This window comes from Porites lutea, chromosome 3, assembly GCF_958299795.1.
Source record: "Porites lutea chromosome 3, jaPorLute2.1, whole genome shotgun sequence".
Classification (NCBI taxonomy): Eukaryota; Metazoa; Cnidaria; class Anthozoa; order Scleractinia; family Poritidae; genus Porites; species Porites lutea.
Window position 1 is genome coordinate 27,028,011 of NC_133203.1, and position 22,500 is coordinate 27,050,510.

The window sequence follows — 22,500 nt, forward strand, 5'->3', positions numbered from 1 at the left end:
TAAAGATTTATTAAAGAGATCACATAGTGAAACTGAAATAAGATCAGCACATTCACGTACAATTTTAGCAGAAATATTATCAAGACCAGTTGCTTTAGATCTACATAATTTGTTTAGATGTGAGAAAACAATGCTGCAGTTAGTCGAGGAGAAGCTGAAATTGTTGTTATTTACCTTTATATTATTGATATAACTTGAATTATTTTCAGCAGTTAGAGGTATTTCATTAGCAAGTCTGGGCCCAATTGTTGAAAAATGGTCATTAAAAGCATCAGAAAGCTCACTAGAATTAGAGATAATGGTATCATTCAATTTCAGTTCCTTCACCGTTGTATTATTCACACGACGGGATGTAAGCTCATTAAAGGTTTGCCACGTTTTTCGAGGATTACCCTTAGATTGAATAAATGCATTAGAATAATAAGATGCTTTAGAAATTTTGATGTCATTGTTTATTATATTTCGCAACTTTTTGTACCTTTTCCAATCGTGTGGATCATTCGATGTAATTGCTTTTCTTTTGGCAGCATCACGATCACGCATGCCTTTCTTTAATTCTGAATTGATCCAGGGTGCTTTATTTGTTCTAGTACGTCTAGTTCGGAGTGGCGCATGAATATTAACAATATCCAAAAACTTCGTTTTCCAGTTAGTCCACAAAACATTTGGATCTTCAGAAACATTACAGGACCAGTCTTGCTGGGCGATATCGTTCCGAAAACTCTCTCTATTAAAATTTTGGAAATTTCTATAAGAAATGGTTGAGTGCCCTTTTGAAGGAAAAGTGAGAGATAATTTCCTATAAACGTAAATAAGGCTATGATCGCTGATACCAATATGAGAGACTCCGGAACAGACTACCCTGTCAGTATAGTTTGTATAAATTAAATCAATTAATGTTGAAGAGGATTCCGTTATGCGAGTAGGTTCAGTTATAAGCTGTTGAAGCCCAAATAAATCAGAAATTTCACATAAGCGTCGAGTATTTAAATCATATTGTGCAGAGGCCAGGTTACAGTTTAAATCACCTAGCAGATAATATTCTAGGCCGAGGGAATCTAATTTCTCAAGAAATGATTCGTAAGGTAAAAATAAATCAATTGAGGAGCAAGGAGGTCTGTACCAAGTGGCTATCAGAAATGGCCTGGAGTTTGGTTTCCGAATCTCTATACATAAATTTTCAAGACTGGGTGCATTCAAATCAGAGCGAACTCCAAAATTAATCGAGGTTTTTATATAAAAACCTACTCCTCCTCCTTGTCTGTTTCTATCACGACGAATAAATTCATAGCCTGGTATTTGGACCTCACAACTATTGATAGAGTCATCAAGTTTAGTTTCATTAATTGAGAGAATATCAATGGAGCGATCGGCAAGGAGAATTCTTAGTTCATCAATATGCTTTGTAAGACTATTAATGTTTAAACCTGCAATTTTAAAACCACGACCAGAAGGAAGAAAATCAGAGAGAATTGTACTTTCAAATGAATCAACGTTTTGATTAGGAATACCTGATGATACGTCACTCGGTTGAGAAGCTAGCGTGGGCGTCTCCTGTTGCGAGCTGGAGAGGGAAGGTTTCCCAGTTCCATCAGAAGCTTTACCAGTTGTTGGATAGCTGAGGACTGAAAACCCTTAAGAGACTGATTATACTTGCCAGAACCAGATCTTAAAAACTTAATAAATTGCACGGCCAGCAATGACGAACCTTTGGCATTCAGATGAAGTCTACTACCATTTAATGCTGAGGCGTCAATAACCGAATTATCAATATAAGTAAAGTTATTATCTACTGCTGTGAGCTTGACCCTCTCATTAACTTCAATGCGTTTAGCATCGACGTTGATATCTTCTCTGTAGACTATACCCGAGAGACCAATGCTTGAGTTAGGAAACTTGCTCTTCACCTTCAATACAAGGCTCTTGATATCGGCGACACATGAATCGGCAGACTCCGACGGAAGATTGTTGGTGCCAGTATGGATGATGACGTGAGAAGGATCCGCGGATGCAACAGCGATGTTGTCAACAGCTTCAGCTATTTCAGCAGTGGTTTTCCCGGGATATGAGAATTTATGTACATGTCTTTGCGAAAGCTTTTTTGGATCAATGTGTTTTATCATTGAGTCACCAATGAAGGTTGCTAATAGGTCGTAAGTATTTATGGGTCACGTCCTTAGCACTTTTTTCAGTAGCGGGTTGACAATCGCTTGTTACCATTCAGTGGAAAAGTGCGAAGTAGTTAGTGAGGTATTGACTAACTTTGTGATGACAGGAAGTAGAACATCAAGCGAGTCACACACGAAGGTGGTTGGCAGAGGATCAAGCACGCATGACTTTTTAGCCGATTTCTGAATAAGATCGTAGATATCTTGTTCACTCAGATTCCGGAAAGAACGCAGTATTACATTCGTGTCCACCACAGGTTTGTCAGGAGGTACGAGATCGCGATCAGACTGACTGATAGGTGTAGCATCAATTTCATTGCGAATGTTCTCCACCTTTCTAACAAAATACCTGCCGATATCGTTCGCGATTATGGTCTTGTCAAGGTGTTCGGCAAACAAGGGTTCATCCTTCGTGCCCAGAAGCTTTTTCGCAGCATTAAACAACTTCCTTTGATCAGCACCGTTTTCAGCCATAAACTCAGAGTAGAAGTCCCGCCTAGCCTTATTCATCAAATAAGTCACATGGTTTCTCTTTGACTTGAAATCAAGCAGATCATCGGCAGCCTTTGTCTTTCTCCATTTGCGTTCTGCTTTCTTACGCTCTTGCTTAGCATTGTCGATAGTTTCATTGTACCAGGGTACGACAGGTCTGGTAACTCTTCTGCGTGTTTTAAGTGGCGCGTGTCGATCAAGCAGTGCTGATAAGGTGGTAGTGTATTCACGAGCATACGCATCCAAGTCATCAGCAGTGTCAAACTGTTTGTCATCGCATAGTGAGCTGGCTTGAATATCACCATGAAAGCTGTCTAGGTTTATGGATTTGATTTTTGTGTAAGTGGTGGTTTTCAGGGAGAGACCTGGTCGAGACAGTCCTAGCCTGGGCAACACGGCTGCGTGGTCAGATATAAATAGATCAACCGTTGGCTCATCTTCAACAAGTGTTTCCGACTTGCGTGTTATAGATAAATCAAGTGTGTGGCCGTCACGATGTTTTGGTTGCTTAACATGTTGTTGGAGATCAAAAGACTTACACCCGAATATGGTCAAAAATGCAAATTTTAGAGGTTTACGCAGAATTTGAGAGGTTTAGCTTACATCGTGCGGGATTATAAATCTGCCTCCGAGGCAACCTCGCTTCTTAGCTCGGCTGCCTCGTTGGCAACAAAACTGTGCAGTATACTTAAAAACCAGTTTCTTAGATAATTAAGTAAAGAAATAAATTTGAGAGCTAAACTCGTGGAAAGTCACGCAGTGGTCCGTTGAGTTCAATATAAAAAATATTATTCTTTCAGTATGCTTAAAAATTATATTATCTATTACGTATTTATTCTTTTTAAAAATGTTTAAAGGAAATTCAAATAAACTTCAGCTTAACAAAATTAATCCTTTGAAACATTGCATTATTAACGTGCGGTTTGCTTAAGAAGGGCAGGGTTTTTTCAGTAATTCCACGGCAAGCAAAGCCTTAGTTTGCAACTGTGGTCAATAAACAAAAGAGCAAACGCTTGCATTTGTTTTGTCTTTTGAGATCAAGAACTTCTTTCATTATCTTTGCTGCAATTTTTTCTAAGTTCTTTTTGGAGAGATTTATACAGGAGACGAAAGAAGTCTAAGAGCAAAAAAAGAAACAAACAAACAAACAAACAAAAACAGAAAAAAGCCAACACGATTTCATAAACTATAAATTTCCAATATTTTTCCCAGTTAACCTTTCGGTTAAATAGCTCTTAACGAAATAAAATTAACCAGAGGTTTGATGAGGCTCATTTTCACCAGCAAAAGTGTTTCCAGTGGGCACCTTGCTACTGTTTTGTCAAAAATATGTTATATACCCCTTTATAACTAGCCGATAGTTTCTTTCTGGTTCGATAAGTTAAGTACGCGCGGACTGGGAAGTTCCTGAAGTTATTTGCGCACAAAAACACAACAACTTGTTGCATAATTCAAGGTGCACGTGGCTGCTCGACTTGTCCCCCAAATAATCCCATAAATGAGCACGCGCTTAGTTTGGTTTCCAGGTTATCACTCTTTTCCGAAGCGAGTTATTGCGGAAGAAGAAGACCAATCACCAATCACAATCAGGGCTTTTTTTCAGGCTTCTTCTTTCCAATTGCTTCAATTGGAAAATTTACTGCGATGATTATTCTTCACTTTCATCTACAACCACAGTTCAAAAATGAAAAATGAATTATTTCATATATACTTCACATCATTTCACTCCTCACGGGAGATATGAACTCAATAAATTGACCTCGCTCCCAATGTGTGGCTTCATAGCTCAGTTGGTAGAGCAACGCACCGGTAACGCGGAGGTCACGGGTTCGAACCCCGTTGAAGCCCTGCTTTTTTTCAGGCTTCTTCTTTCCAATTGCTTAAATTAGAAAATTTACTGCGATGATCATTCTTCACTTTCATCTACAACCGCAGTTCAAAAATGAAAAATGAATTATTTCATTTATACTTCACATCAACTCCTGTTCTGTTCACGGTAGTAAAGGATCAAGAAGGATTTGTGAGTGAGCTCTATTTATATAGTGTCATCTGGGACCGATTTTCGTGTTAATCATAACTATAACAAATTATCAAATCTGATTGGCTATCAACTGACAGTGTAACAGAACAGTACTGCCTAAGTAATTGGACAGTACGCGCCATCGCGCGCGCACTTAAATAGCTTTGTTTTCACTGCTAGTAGAAAACTCTCGGAATTTCTTTGTGTTCTAATTTACTCGAGATTAAACAAATCGGACTACGACCTTAATCACTCATGTGATTGCAGAACAAATTGGACTCCATTTAGTCCTATTACCTTTAAATAGCAAACATATAGCATTTAGGAGTTTTTTTTTCATCACTCTTTCCTAATTTCCAATACTTTTTCTTTTTGTTGGTGTCTTAGTGCATTTTGTTCGAATTTTTTTAAAGAAAGTTAACGATGAAAAACGTTACATTATATGTCATCATTTGAATTTGCCGGTCGAAATCTCTTCCTCAAACTATAATTATACTAGAGGAGAAATGTTTCCGGATTTATTACATTTAGCTATAGGGTATTCTGACTTGTAGGCGTTTACACAAACACAGCCAATTGGAAAAAATTAATTCGCACTGTTCACTTTAGCTTACGGATTCATATTTTTGGGCACGCGACCAAACTCGGATGTTTGTATTTCGGGTTCAGGCAGTCCAACTAGCATAGACCGAGCTTCAAGCCTTATGCATGTATCCCTGACCTATTTGACGAAACCGCCCTCATGTTTCGCCTTCTTCGAACGATTGCTGTCTCCTGCACAACATTTACATCATAGGTAACTTTCCACAAAAGTGAAAAGATCGCAAGAGATACAGACAGTGGGTCCCTCTACCACAAACGTACACGGTTAATTTGGGGCGTCTATATTTCCAATATCATACATTTTGAAAGTGAAATCCAGTTCTTTTAGTTAACATTTGTTTATTAGGTGTCTGGTGTATTTTCTCCAATTTCTCCTCGGATGGAGGCTATTTTCTGTAGGAAAATCATATTTCTTCACTTGTAGACCACAGTTCAAGGTAAGCTTATCGATAAGACCGAAAACTATATATATTGTCTAGTGTTTCATCTCAGTGGTGGACGATCAGCCCTTTCTACCAGCGTTTTTTCTTCACCTACACACGAGACCATTTAAAAGTTTTTCAGTTTATCCAAGCAGTATACAGGACGCTTGTCAATGAATCTACTGACCGACTTAGCTCTCAAACGACTTCTCCCGTAAAGTAAATTGGTGGTATGGTCTTTGAGGGCTCAGAAGTTTTCCTTGTCCCAATTGCTCTTTTTCTCCTGCATCACTGCCGTGATTCTTTAAAAACACGAGATAGTTATTAACCTCGCGTAAAGGAATCCAAGACAGTCTCGGATTCTGGATTCTGGATTTCGGCTTCTTTGTTAATGGAACTTGGATTCCAAATTCCATATGGTTAGTGCCATTCCGGTTTCCTTGAGCTGTATTATGGATTTCAAAACCCAGGATTCCAGATTCCATCAGATAAAATTACCGAATTCCGGAAGCGAAGCGCCGAGAGACGTCAACGAGCGCCGAAAGAAACAAAAGTCCGTCTCGGGAGCCTTATCAAACCGTAAGCACGATTTATTTCATCTTAGGTATTTTAAGAACGGACTTCTGGAGGCAGGGTAACGTAGTCTCACAATATCACATGTAGTTAAAGATACAGGTATCTACATTGGCTTGGCTCTTTTTGTAGATTTATCCATGCCGTGGAAGAAATTCTTACTACATGACGGGAGATGCAAACGGACTTGCCTTCGGAAGTAGTGAGTAAGTGTTTTTCTTTTCGGTGTTTTTATATTTAATGACACTCTCCCTTTCCGGGTGTTGACGAACAACATGTATACGATACTATTTTGTTTATGAATTTGATAATGATTTTTAAATTACATCAATGAAATAAAACTTATTTTAATCGACAAAGCAGTGATCTTCAGTCTCTACTTGAGTTATGTGTTGCTCAACCTGGTCGTTCCCAGGTCACGGGTAGGAAAGAACCCTGCATGGGTAACGAGGTTTTGTGTTGCTGAGTTCGTGTCTTTTATATTAATGCTCTTAACCCATAACCCCTTAGATAAAGCAAGTAACTAGACCAGAATTATTATGGTAAAAAGGGGTAAGGGATGAAGTACTCCAAATATGGACAGCAGGTCACTTTTCTCCACATATTGGTGTAACAGTCCGAAATCTACAAGGGGAGAGGTGATAATCCTCTCTAGGGAGTGATAATCCCCCAGGATAGTGAGAGGTGATAATCCTCTCTTGGGGGTGATAATCCCCCAGGATAGTGAGAAGCTAGGTGATAATCCTCTCTAGGGGTTGATAATCCCCCAAGGTTGTGAGTGGAGGTGATAATCCCCCTTGGGTAATGGAGAGGTGGAAAGACCTCTCTAGATGTCTAATTCCCCGGTTTAAGGAGTAACAAGAGTCTATGGGGCAAAGTGTGACCTGTATGGGAGCACTTCATCCCCAAAAATACCCCAAAAAGGTATTCCCCTATAGACGAACAACAGGAATTGTAGGGCTATTTCCAGAGTCAAATGTCACTTGAAACACTGGTCACATGGTACTTGAACATTGCGTGTAAGATTAGACTTGGCAAATGTCCCATCGACTAGGTATCAGCTGAGGACTTAACCAGGAACAGCAACAAGTTGGTCAGCGGACTAAGACTTCCTCCACAGCAGATGAGGAGATATGCAATAACAAATAACAAAACAAAGGATCAGTCTGTAAATTAAGCACAATTAATTGACTAATTACACAAACTGGATGCAACTGGTGTATCTCTCAAGTCAGGGCCAGATACTGAGATGTGAGAACCCAATATATATTGACAAAATTTTAAACAATTCCTCATCGATAAAACGGAATACACGTGCTCATGGTTGTTGTTCATGGTTTCAACCCAGTTATTGAAACAATGACAATAGTACATTCCGAGGCACCCTGGGGACAACCACAAGTCGTTTTTTTTTGTTTGTTTTTTTTGTTTTTTGTTTTTGTTTTTTAGTTTTTTTTGTGTTTTTTTTGTGTTTTTGTTTTTTTTTTTGTTTGTTTTTGTTTTTTGTTTTTCGGTTTTTTTTTTAATCCTCTCTCTGGGATCCTAATTCCCAGGCCCCCGTGGGACAACCACAACAAACCATCAAGTCCCCAGGCTACAGAGAGGTCCTAATCCTCTCTCTGGGATCCTAATTCCCAGGCCCCCTGGGGACAACCACAACAAACCATCAAGTCCTTAGACTACAGAGAGGTCCTAATCCTCTCTCTGGGATCCTAATGCCCAGGCCCCCTGGGGACAACCACAACAAACCATCAAGTCCCCAGGCTACAGAGAGGTCCTAATCCTCTCTCTGGGATCCTAATTCCCAGGCCCCCTGGGGACAACCACAACAAACCATCAAGTCCTCAGGCTACAGAGAGGTCCTAATCCTCTCTCTGGGATCCTAATTCCCAGGCCCCCTGGGGACAACCACAACAAACCATCAAGTCCCCAGGCTACAGAGAGGTCCTAATCCTCTCTCTGGGATCCTAATTCCCAGGCCCCCTGGGGACAACCACATCACACCATCAAGTCCTCAGGCTACAGAGAGGTCCTAATCCTCTCTCTGGGATCCTAATTCCCAGGCCCCCTGGGGACAACCACAACAAACCATCAAGTCCCCAGGCTACAGATAGGTCCTAATCCTCTCTCTGGGATCCTGATCCCCAGGCCCTGATCATGAGAGGTGGTAGTTCCTGAAAATTTTAGCTTATTGCTGGTTTTTACATGACGTCACTATCCTACCGAGATTTTACTTTCACAATGCATTAGAGCAGCTGAAAACTAATTTTCATACAAATTTTGCTTCAAAAGGTTTCTAGGTTTTGTGATGGAATACGCTTGAATTTCTAAGCTTTTGCGTGACGCGGAATTTACATGATGGCCACAAGAGCTGTCATGTAGGTTATTTCAGGAAATTTTGCTATCTAAACAGTTCATGTATTAGAAAAAGTATTACTTTCATGTTTATGAGTTTCTGGAAGGATAAATTCACGCTTTTGTAGCAAAACTCGGTAACAGATATTTCTGTTGGTTTCCGTCCGCCATGGTGCATGGCGTCTCCATACAAATCTCTATAAGTTTACGAAAAACATTTCTACGGATATCTCGTATACGAAATATTCCTCTGACCTGAATCTTGGTGAGGGTCTTTGTATATGTACCACCTTTCATTTCCCAGATGCTGGACTTTATCTATTGAACGGTTTTGATTTTTATTTTCATCTATTTTGAATGGCGTGACACTGAAAACTAGCAATAATTCCTCTTTATGATCCGGAGAACGAAGGAAATTTTTGATTTTCGAATACTGTAAAACGCGCCTTTTTAAAGGAGCAGTCTGCACGTGCGAAGCATGAAACCGACCTTGATGATTTTCTGTCCTGTATCATTCTCAACTCAAAATATGTTAGATGTGAATAAAGAATTAAAACTGAAATTCAATCCATTATTTGAAAAAACCTCGAAGACCCAATCGTCACAGATTTGATTTTAACAGTCCGTATTCTTTCTTACTCCATAGTAAGAGCATAATAAAAGCACGGACATACATACTTGAATCCCCGGGACCTGAATAAAGTGAATTTCAGAGGCCGCGGCGCCAAGTCCTTCTTCATAATACAGTAAGTGAACTCAAAAATAATTTTCCATGTCTCAAAGCGCTCAGTACGGTCACATGCACACAATATTGCAAACACAGATGTCGTTCGAGGCACAATATAATAAGAATATTAAGTTGACTATCGATAAACCAGAAAAATACCGCACCTGAATCATGAGAGAGCTACTCTGATCCCAAAGGAAGACACACTGGGCTGGCTTATGGTACTTTGCGAAACGAAACGAAACGAAATGGTACTTTGCGAAACGGTACTTTGCAAAACGGTTACAACACAATGCTTCATCACACCTTATCTAGAGTACCTAGAATTCCACTGAAAGCTGAAGATTTGTAAAGATAAACCTGGAGCAAATTTCCTCGTTAAGTCCGTTGGCAAGTAATTCATGGCAGTCTCCATATAGACTCCCTCATATGTTATCTCTTATACCTTGTATACCCCTATATATCCTGTGTACCCATGTTTACCCTAGTAATACTGTATAAACATGGGTACACAGGATATATAGGGGTATACAGGGTATACAGTATTACTAGGGTAAACATGGGTAAACAAGATAAACAAGGATATACAAGGTATACAGTATTACTAGGGTAAACATGGGTACACAGGATATATAGGGGTATTCAGGGTATACACTATTACTAGGGTAAACATGGGTAAAAAAGATATACAAGGGTATACAAGGTATACAGTATTACTAGGATAAACATGGGTACACAGGATATATAGGGGTATACAGGGTATACGGTATTACTAGGGTAAAAATGGGTAAACAAGATATACAAGGGTATACAAGGTATACAGTATTACTAGGGTAAACATGGGTACACAAGATATATAGGGGTATACAGGGTATACAGTATTACTAGGGTAAACATGGGTAAACAAGATAAACAAGGGTATACAAGGTATACAGTATTACTAGGGTAAACATGGGTACACAGGATATATAGGGGTATACAGGGTAGACAGTATTACTAGGGTAAACACGGGTAAACAGGATATACAAGGGTATACAAGGTATACAGTATTACTAGGGTAAACATGGGTACACAGGATATATAGGGGTATACAGGGTATACAGTATTACTAGGGTAAACAAGGGTAAACAGGATATACAAGGGTATACAAGGTATACAGTATTACTAGGGTAAACATGGGTACACAGGATATATGGGGGTATACAATATTGCACTAATATATTAGGGAGTCTATATGGAGACTGCCATGAATTACTTGCCCACGACCGAGGGTGGATTCATCACTGTCTCAACCTTCATTTGCACGAAATTAAAATGGATTATCCCAAGGAAATGAAAAGGCGATTGTGTTTTCGTCTCTGGCAGTGACAAAAAAAGTACAATTGTGCTGGATTCGGGAAAACATCAGTGAAGTGGAGAAAATGGGAGAAGACGTAAAGATAAGTCTTAATACAACTTTCCTTTCATTTCAGTGAAATTGATTGTGTCATTAAAGTTTTCTCAGCTAAGTTGATATTAGGTCAGCTTCCCTGGTTTTTGGTGTACTAGTTCTTTGAAGAACACCGATCGACAGACTGTTAAAACGTTTTTTTCAATTCTGGAGTTAGTGACAACATGTCATGTGATACCTATTATGCTCACCTGTTTATTAAAACATAAGTGTTGTTGATTTTAAAAAAAATTAAATAAAATACCCTATCTGTGATAATAAGTTACAGTTACATTTTCTTATCTGTTCATGATTGTTTTGTTTTCATTAGTTGCTTTTTTCAATAATTTATTATAATTTCTGCCAAATATTTATGTAGCTATGAATAATATATCGTGATGATGATGATGATTATTATTATTACGATACAGCCTGTAATGATATAGTTTGGTGTCTGAATGCTAATTAAGTAATAAAGAACAGGACTCCATATCACTAGCATATCCATACTTAAGCTTGTCCAATTAGGAAAACAAATTCAATTACTTATTAAAATTTAAATACGATTTGGCTTCATTCAACCATGGAGCTCACCCGAAATTTTTTGTTTAATGTTTTCATAGTTGGGCAACATGCTGTAGCCTACTGTATATATAAGACAAAGATTGCAAGGTATCCTGATATGGATGTTACTCAAGCATATATTTTTTAACTCTTATCACCTCATTTTTCCCTAACTCACCTTAACTAGCACAAACTCGCAACTGATAGGCAAGCTTAATTTTTCCTTCTCTCGCCTCAACTCACCTTAACTCACTTTAGGTTGCAAAATCTCACGGTGAGTTAAAGTCCCAGAGACGAGAGCAGGCCTCTAGAGATTTAGTCGACTTAGCTTTCTAATGGCCCTATTGCTTTACCCCTGTAAATCCATCTGTCAAAGTCAAGCTGCACAAAAAACATTGATAAATTCATACATTGTCTACTTGGTGGTTTGCAGCCCGAAAACTCAATTTATCCCTTTTATTCTTTCAACTTGAGGTAACCCCCAATAACGTTTTATCGTCCCCAGCGTATCAGTTTTGCCATAATTGAGCATTTTCTCGCTTCATGTACAAAATACTCTTTTTTCCACAAACGCCAAAGATTTTGAAAATGGACACAGAGCCATCTTTCATAACGATCAAAGATGCCATGGTAAAAGACCCATCACTTCGTGACCAGGGGCTCGTTTCTCGAAAGTTATTAACGGGCCCATAAAGCTGTTGTTGTTTACATTCACTAGTTTTACATCTAACATGATAAAACTATCAGTTGATGAAACAAAATGCAGTAGTTTGCCAGCCAAGACCAGTGACCTTATTCTCTATATTTTGATTTGAATATTTGATTTCGGGCCCATAAAGTTACTGGGACTTTTTCGAGAAACAGGCCCCAGGACCATTAATTGACTTTATTAATAAAGATGTCACATACAAATTAAATTGTTAAACAATCAATGTGTTTACCAATCTATTGATGTGGTTGAGACCTTTAAATACCTGTTGACAGACTTTCACCAAAAAGAGCACTCTTAAATAGACTTGGGTTATTCCGAGGGCCACCAGAACCACCTGCACACAATATACGAGGAACACTCTAGGGCTGTTAACACTGTACAATAGGAGACGATTCCTCAGATTTATTTTTATTTTTAGATTGTAAACAACCAAAACCGCCCTAAGCAACCAGGGGGTTGCCTAACTAGTAGGATTGAGCTCCAAAACAGAAATCTGCGGAACCAAGGCACTCTCGAGATACCACAACCTAAGACTTCTTCAGGAAGAAAGACTTTCCAAATTGCTGGTGCAAGTGACTGGAACTTGCTCCCTATAGAACTTAGGAAAACAAAATAGGCTCTTTTAAATTTAATCTTTTTAAACAGCTGAGAGACAGTGGCATCAGTAATTATAAATGTACCCTGTGACTTTTTTTAAAGTTTTTAGTAGTTGTTAATGTTGTAATTAGTTTTTAGTAGTTTTTAAATTAGTAGTCCTTTTAGTAGTCTTATCTTAGCAGTTTTTAGCTTCTCTGAAATGTGATTTAGAGTAATATTATTATTGTAAATTTTATTTACTGGACATCTCTTAAAGACCAGCATTGTAAAATACTGATAGATATCTTCAGTATAAATAAAGCTTTTATTGTTATTATTATTAACCACCTTTGCGGATTGCAGGGTAAGGGGGAAGTCAGAACTAAAAAAGGCAATAGCCAATAAAACAACTATTAGCAGTGATTAAATCATGATCCGTTGGCAGGAAATCTTGTTAAAGCTCACCTCTAGTGACAGCAAATATATCTATAGGATCTAAAAAATGTTTTTTTTTTTACTGACTAAAGGAAGCTATTTTTTTGTAAAGTTTATGGTGCATTTTTACAACTGTAACCCAAACATTTGTCAATAAAACGTCAACCGTTTACAAGAAGTCTTGGTAGGGCTCACCTCTAGAAATAGCGAATAAATTTATAGGATCTTAAACAAAATACGTTTTTAAATGATAAAAGGGAGCGATTTTTTTTTTCTAAAGTTTATGGTACAATCTTTATAACTGTAACATAAACATTTGTAGTTGCCTTGTAGATCCTAGCCAACAAAACAATTCACTTGAACTGTAAGCAGTGACTCAGAATCAGAACAGCAAAATAAATCTATAGGATCTAAAAAAACAAGTTTTTAAATGATTAAAGAAAGCTATTTTTCTGGGCAGTTGTTTTTAACTACAGTTTAGACAACTCATGATTAAGCCAGTTTTTAACAATTTTTTCTTGTCCACGAACATGTCACTTGAGCTTACAAAATACTGTTTTGGCTTACTTCGAGACTCGATGATAACACAGAATGTTACTCTAAGCAATCTATAGGAAGGTTAATAAACAATGTAACAAACTTATTATCCTGGATATGCGCTAATCAGCCTTTCAGGAACCGGGGCCAGAGATTTTCCTCAGCTACAATGAAGCTGAATCTAGCTACTTAGAAAAATAGAATGAAAATAGAACAAAGAAAAATAAATCCCTAGATGTTTGATTCCCTGCCTACTTGTTGTGTTCACCCAGCCAAAACTTGATAGTGGTGAAACCCTGAGACATGAATGGTATTGCAAAACAAAAGCAGACCAGTTCACTTTGCTACTTTTTTTTGGAAGTGTTTACACAATACAGACAATTACCGCCAGCCTACCGTGAAAATTCCTCAACTTCGATGGTGTCTTACAGAGATTTCCTTCACTTACCCAAGCCAATTCCCAGGTATGTTTTAAATGAATGTCTAAATGTGTGATTTAAATAGCAAGAAGAGAATTTGGAGGTATACCACATGTTAAATATTGCCGTCGAAAATGAGTAACGAACTTAAACTTTGTCCCTCATGTTTAAAATTATTTCAGTACAACCAGCTTCCCTATTGTTCAGAAAAAATCTTCTAGTGGAAGGAAAATAATTTTTCTGTTCGTGAAAAGTGTCCAAATTTCTCCATCCAGCTTCGTTTGCGAACGCGAGGAAAGTTGATGTTAGCGAATTTCAGGTTAAGAATTAATGCAGTCTGAGACGGACTCTGACATCGAAAACCGATCTTCTATTTTTTCTCACGAATAAAAGGCTTTCGGCGGGAACAATCTACGTTAGGTTTCTTATAAACCTAAAAGCTATCTATGAATGAAAGAACTTGATTTTTCAACTATTGCCACGAAATTTACATTTTGGTCGATTTTGCTGTTTCGCACGTTTCAAGCTCGCAACTGAGGAAACAAAATACAAGATTTGATTCATCTCTGAATATTATCAATTATTATTCATTCAAAATATTTCCCCGATTCTGATTGGTTAAAAGCACACGTTTAATTCACCATAACCAGTTACTGATGACCAAATTTGGAAGAATTTTGACTTTAACGAGGAAATGACGTCAAAAATGCAGTGTTTTCGCAGGTTAAGGCACCTTTGACCGAGAAGACCTGGGGACGAGGTTGAATTGTTTTGGTTGTGAACTTGAAAAAATGGCGGACATTTCACTCGTTTCAAGAGTAAGAAATAGGCAAAAAAATAGCTAAAAACATGGCAAGAACAGCAAGAAGACAACTCGAAGGGCGACATCTGCTATTTGGAGAATATTTGCGGAGCTGGACAAACCTAAACGTACACTATCGAAGATGAACTGAACATCGATGGATCGATGGAGGTAAGCATGTTTTAGCTATGTTTTTAAACTAGGAATTAGTTTGAATGAATAATAAAACAGTTATTGAATTCGGCTTTCGTATCATATGAAGAATTGTGGAGATCTCGGAGCGTGTTATCCGCCTCGGCCTACGGCCTCGACGGATAACACCCTCCTCGATCTCCATAATTCTTCATAAGATACTCAGCCTCATTCATTAACTGTTAATTATGTCACGATGACGTAACCCACAGTCTCATAAAGAAACACTTCTCACACGGTTTGGAATACAAATATAGGTAACAAGAAACTGTTAAGTTAATCGTACAAACATCTTTTGCAGAAAAAAATTAATTAAAGTAGAAGGGAGCGTGACCTTCGAAAACATCTTTTCTTCAATAGACGAAGAAACTTTTTGGCTGTGTGGACAAGGCTGGTCGACAATGAGCCTTCGTGGTTTTTTGATTGTCATCGTATGTTAAGCCCGCAACATTAAAACAGCGGCTGCGTTTGCAAATTGATTGGCGCCAAAAATGGGCGCTCTTTTCAGTTTAATTTATTTCTTTGGAAATGATCTGCGTATATTAAATTCCGCATAATTATGTCATTCCGCAAGCCATGCCACATGCCATTCCGCAAACTCATTCCGCCTTTTACCCTCACCGCTTCTTTTGAGCAAACAACCTACAATATTCAGGTGGCGAAAACGCCATCACAATATCTTGGCCGTAAAAGCCATTGTTGAAAAGCCCTCTTTTTTTTAAATTAGTTAATATGGGCCTTCATACCGCGATAATACGACTGAGCCCGCTGATACACGAGGGAGAGCAGGGGTATAAACCATATATAGTCGGCGATCCCCGGATGGTGACCCCCCCTTTGAAAAATCCTGGCTACGCCCCTGGCCGTGTTTATTGAAGTGTGACAGAGGTCGCGTGTATATTTGGCAGAGGCCGTGTTTAATCAAGTGTGACGGAGGTCGAACTGTAATTTACAAGCCTAGCGTGTGCTTGTTGTGAAGTTTCGTGTGGAATTTACTACGGTCGTTTGGAATAAATAACCTTGTTGCTGTTCCGACAACCCTGCGTTCTGTTTAGACTACGAACTATCCGCCACTCACAAATAGCCTGCGTAGCTGGCGGTATTGTGTGGGTGCGAGTTAAAGTTTGGCGGCGGAGACGTGTTCCAAAAAAAGGGAGTAGGGACGAGGCGGTTGAAATACCGCCTGCCAGAAAACCCCAGTATTTTGAATAGTCCGCACACCAGTGTGCGGGGAAACGGATTGGTCGAGGGCTATACATATGTCAATCATGTTAGATGAGCCCTCGCGTATATTTCCCAATTTAGGGAGCAGATGGCAAATAGGGAAAAGACGTACATGTAAAGTGATTGTGATTTCCGCTTTAAAAAGAGCATAATTGATGACCAAATTGCCGAAATGACGTCTTTAAACTTCACAGCGCTGGAATTGTCTTTATTTAGCCGTAAGAAACAAAGTTCAAAGAAAATTAAAACACTTTACAACTGCATCTGAGATCAAATCCTATCAGGAACACCTACAGAAGAATAAACCACCGGAAATGGTTACTCAGTATGCATGTAACAAACCAGCTTCATGACCTTTTAATGTTAAGCCTAGTGTTGCAAAAAAAGATTGACTCAGTCAAAGTTTAGAATGATACGTGCACTGTGTAGTGCTAGTAACCTTCGAGCGAGAGCCGAGAAAATAAAAATAAAAACCTCTGTTCAAGCAAACTCACAAGGTCACGTTTCACATTATCACGAGCTTAGGAGTCGTGTTTAGCCTGTCAACGCTTATTTCTAACCTGTCTCGCGCGAAAATAATCGGAAGTTTCAAATTGCAGGTTTCTCTTTGATTGGCTGATTTAATTGGGATCAGCTAACGTGACAAAAGTGGGCGGCATTAAAAAAATCATGGTTCTCTGGCAGGCGGTATTTCTCGCGGCTTCGCCGCTCGTGACGGCTCCGCCCTCAAATCTCACTCGACTAATTTACAACGGCTCCGCCGCCAAATCTCACTCGACTACTACCAGGACAACTCGGATTAATATTAATCCTAATGATTATTATAATCCAGTAATAGATTATTATAATCCATTACTGAGGTTTGAGCCGTGCCTTGATCAATTAGGATTACTATTAATCTTATGTAGGATTAATATTAATCAGATTAATATTAATCCTAATATTAGATCCAGTAATAGATTATTATAATCCATAACTGAGCTTTGAGCCGTACCTTAAACGATTAGGATTAATATTAATCTGATAAATATAATCCCACATAGCTCAAATTTGTACAAGTCTCTCAATAAAGAAAATATTCTATTCTAACCACGACGAATTTGCTACTTGTGCTAGTAGTTTGTGAACAAAACTCTTAATTACATTCAGTCAATAACCGCACTCCTTATTATACGTTATTATATTTTAGTAGCAGAAGTCGGCAGTTGTCTCAGCTCTGCTGGTAATACAGTTGCAACTGAATTTTTTGCAGGGCCATGAAGATTTTTAACATAGAATAGAGTAAAGATCTTAAGTAATAAAAAAAATAACAAAGTGAAAGGGATGTCAGTGCGCACATTATCAAAGGAAATCCTTGAATCTTTTCCAGTTATTTCTAAAAGACGCAGTCTTTCTGAGTTTGATCCATAGAGATAGTTATTTCCCAGGGAGCATTTCATGATTTGGACCGTCTGCGTATATGCTGGACTTAAAGTAGGAGTTTGTGTTAGAGGACTGGGTTTCAGGATTGGTGTCATAGAAGGAGCCATTGTTGTTGATGGGTTAGCTGGTGGCAGCCACGAAGGCGTATGATTGACTGAAGTGTTGGCACCAATTTCAGCTGGACGGAAGAACTCTAGAGTTATGTTGGCAAGTGACCTTGCAGACAACATATCCTGTATGCTTTGATAACGATACTTTATACGTGCCTTGTCATTCACTTTAACAAGAATGTCGCCAACCAGCTCTAACATATGCAAGTGATCGTGTGACTGATTTGTCAGTCCCTTGTTCAGCGTGTAATGTCTGCAGTTTGTCTGTCATAGCTCTGATCTGGATTATAATAGAGATTAATATTAATCCGGATGATTATTATTAATAATAATTTAATCCTTCCAATTTTTGCCGTGCCTTAATCTCTTACTGGATTATAATAATCTATTACTGCATTATAATAATCTATTACCGGATTATAATAACCATATTATAATCTATTATTATTATAATCCACGGATTAATATTAATCCGAGTTGTCCTGTACTACACAATACCGCCAGCTACGCAGGCTACTCACAAAACGAACTCGTAACAATTACAAAGATGTGAGGAAATAAGATTGATAATTGATTGATTGGTGAAATAAATGATAACTTTATACATTCCTGTCCTCTGGTTTTCTGTATTCAAGTTTCAGTGTGGCAAATATCTCTTCTTCTGAGTTCGCTTCAAGGAGACATGGGGGCTGCAAAGAAGAGAAGCCATATTATACGTAAGGGGGTTTGCTTCTAAGGAAACTGTAGGGCTGCCTTGGAGAGCTAGCCTACAATTTTTCACGTTATAAACATAGTTGCCAGAATTTTTAGAGCAAAGGGAGAAATTTTGAGGATGCACGCATACAACAAACCGTAAAACTAACTGGCGCCTGCCATGCAGGGGCAAATGATCAAGGCCAACATAAAGCAGGCATGAAGCACAAGACCTGAAATGGGGGAAGGCTATTGTTTCATGCTCCACACCTGCTTGGCGCTTACATTTGCTCACCTGAAAAACCCCTCCTAAAAGCACCTGTTCTACATGCTATTGTGGGAAAGTAAAAAACAAGTTTGGTTGATAAAATACATTGGCCACTGTGAGAAAATTCAGAGGCTGAAATTTACAGCACTAGCCCTTTGTCAGAGTGAGTCAGTTAAATTATTGACGTAATTAAAACAACTAAATAAAATTTATTAGGGAGTAAGATCTGCTTCAGTTGTTTTCATCCTATATTTTCCCCACTTGTTGGCAGGAATTGTTCAAAGTACTTTAAAGCCTAAAAAAGGAAGCATATCTTTACATGTATAGTCAAAAGAATACTCAAGTAGATTAAGGCCTGGGTCATTACACAGTTTTCAGAATTTTCAAAGGGGGGTGGTATAACGTACAGTATTTTAAAGACATCCCGTGACTAACAATTTAAGGCCAATCATATCCAAGAAATCTTCCAATTTCATTTTAAAAATTGTTCATAACTGCATCACGTGACTAGCCACGCCCTGTTTTATCGAGAAATCCTTTGAGTCGAAATTCCCATCAGAAGGAGAGTAAACCGTTTTCCTTTAGCAGGTCCAAAAAGTGGCTACTGATAGTCTTCTCGTAAAAACAATCGGAATGAGGAAAGGTCAATAAACGTCTTTCTCCTGTCGATAATTTTACATAGAGGAGGAATGGCACTAGTCAGTGATCTGCAATTGCACAGGCCAATTGTAATTCTTCGAACCATTCCGAGCTGATTTCGTAGACACTTTGAAGGGACAATGTTTTGATACAGAGAAACTGGAGCTACTCGTTTTTCAAGTGGTGGGAATCGTTGGTTACAATTTTCGAACAATGGAGGGCGTGGTCGATCACGTGACCAAATAATTTTAATTTCTTTTTTCAAGTTTTTTTAAGTTTCGTTTACTTTACCATATAACGTCCCTTGTGGAAGTCTTTAACCATAGTTTTTGGAAACTGTACATAAAACAATAAATGACTTAGACCCAGGCCTTAATCTACCTGAGTATGATTATTGGTAGTGCAGCATAGTGACATCTATGATCCTCTGTTCTTAAGGACACAAGAACTTACCACTTGGTTATGATCCCACATTCCACGGTTCGATAACTTGATTTTCAACATTTTCCAGGCATAGTCCCTTATTGAGCGGTTAAATTGCTAGACAAGAAAAACAGGTGCATATTATTATTATTGACAGTAACATCATCCATCGTAATACATCACTAACACAAGTCCTAAAAGTTGTTGCAAAATAACCACAGATGTTAACGCAAAAATTGAGCACACAATAAGTCAATTTGGTGCGTCAAGTTTTTGCAAGAGGAGACCACTTTAAGGGTGGCATAACAGTTTATTTCTGACAGAAGCTGGTGTACACACCTTAGAACCTGTCCATCCTAGTAAAGAAAATGGGAATTGATTGGGTGGAGTCACAATCAGGTCAACTCTTCTAACTGCTCTTCCACCCCTTCCCTCTTGGAAGTCATCAATGCACGATCCTCCATATCTCGTTGAACCTGTTAGTGAATCACTGTCTGACGATGCCAATGCCGTTGTTGTCAGTTGAAACATACAGAAGCAGTGGTCAAGATTATCCATGTGGCCCACCGTGTGTCTAAGCAAGGGAGAAAATATCACTGACCAAGCCCATTAATGTGATTTTCTCCCTTTTAAACACTCCTGGCCATTCAGGGCACAATAATTGTCAAGGTTAAGTTTGTATATTATATATTTTACACATTGTACACATTTTGTTTCAACATTTTACATAGATTAGTCCAGAGGAGATAGCAACGCAGAAAAAAGTTAAAATTATTACTTTTCCCAAATAAAATAGATAATTTAACTTACTGACAGAAAAATAAACTAAGTTATGCTTCATAAGAGAGAGAGACCTTAATATTTATTCGTATCAGGGTTAGGTAGCCCATTCAGACGCCTTTAGCACTGCTATCAATTGAGGCCTTGATGGTATTTTTCTTTAATAAATTTTTGGTCATTAAGAACCTCACCGCCCCCACCCCCAACTTCCCCTTACAGAGTTTATATTGTTTTGTCTCGATGTACATGGGTCTCTGGGTTTTTTAACATTGGTCACTTTTGAATATCTCTCTTTTACAATCCTAAAAACAAAGTAAGGAAAAACAAATATGCTGATCAGTAGAGCACCAAAAAGTTGTTAGTAATTGTTAGTAATACAGTTAGTAACTGTTGAAGCACAGTGGTTACATTACCAAACAATATTGAAATCCATTTCAAACTTGCTTGATAATGTATTTATGCCATGTTGATATCACTATCCCATTAGGTGGGAGGATATCTTTTCAAGGCTTTCAAATTGAAGTCTTTATTTGTTGCAACATACTTTTGGCTTCCACCAAGAGCTGAATTCCGACCAGCCATTAAGTCCTTGTGAACCATGTGACCCTAAAAAGGAAAAAAACATTTATTTTGTTAACAAACAAATGCTCAAAAAGTGTTTTAGCTTAAAAAACCTTTGAATGATCCCTCTAATTTGGCTTTGATTTATTGTTTCTTTATTTCCTTACCAGCTTATCAAGCCTTTCAACAAGCTTTACTAGCAATCCTTCAACGCGGTAGACATCTTTATGGGTAATCAAAATGTCCACATCATGTCCTGATGGTTTACCTCTAGAAAAGATTGGGACAGAAAAAAACTATTGAGCTTAAAGATTATTTATTTTAAAACAACTGGGCAACATGCCACATACTCACTGGTTGAGAGTTATCATCTAATTGTCCATGGAAATAAATTTTAAAAAAAATTACGCAATTTTTTTCTTGTCTCTTGCACGTGATTTTTGAAGAATAAACTTTTAATGTTATAATATTGTAAAATGAAAAAAGACAATTTTCCATTGTCTAAACTCTTACAGGCCATAGAAATGACATCAAAAAGTTCAAAATTGTAATGTATTTGTTGACTTTTTGCTGTAGAAGTCAAATATTATACTTTTTACCAAAGAATTAAGTAAGAGAAATGTGTACATTGTATGGTCACCTGCGGTACCCTCCAACTAGTTCCACTGTGCAGTTTGGCTGGATACTGTTTAACTATGAAATGAAAAATTCTAAAATAATATATAAATACTTGAAAAAATTATTGATTTGCCTTTTAGTCTAATAAAAAAAATATTACTCTCTGTCATGGGTGATGTGATGACATAATGACAATCAAATATACGGGGTATAGAATTGTGAATCTGAGAGTCACTTTGCAAGAATGCGAGACCCCATGCAGTATGCGGTTTCAACATTCATGGCCAAGACTTTAAAATTCGAGACTCCGAGAAGTAAAATCACCCAAGAATGAGACTTTGAGACCTGTCGACAAATGCTTCAAAGATTTTAAGATTGGGCTAATATTCCGAGAGCCATGTTTTTCGAGGGACCGTTCCCTGCCCCAAATATGGTGTCATGAAATCATATTTTGAAGACGATGTTTAACTGACCTCTCTTGCCACAATGTTTTTAATACCAATAGCTTCTTCTCTTGGAACAGGTTGAATTAAATCATCATTTAGCAGCATATCAAGCATATCAGCATATCAAGGCATACTTGACAGAACTTCAAAGTAAATATGTACTGGTTCCTGCAGATAAAGCCGGCAACAACATCATTTTTGTTTGTAAGTATTATTACGTACATACTCTAATGGAAGAGCTTGGCATAAATTCAAGAAGTAATCGTAATTCGACATATGTAACTCAGGAT

The 22,500-nt window shown here is 38.1% G+C and overlaps 1 non-coding gene and 1 pseudogene across 1 annotated transcript; one reads left to right on the top strand and one right to left on the bottom strand.

Annotated features, from left to right (window-relative positions):
* LOC140932065 (uncharacterized) overlaps nt 1-22,324 on the bottom strand; it is a 24,104-nt pseudogene extending 1,780 nt beyond the window's left edge.
* Nucleotides 4,436-4,508, top strand: Trnat-ggu (transfer RNA threonine (anticodon GGU)). Its single transcript has one exon. It is a non-coding gene; the product is annotated as a tRNA-Thr (tRNA).
* Nucleotides 22,325-22,500: the final 176 nt, after the last annotated feature.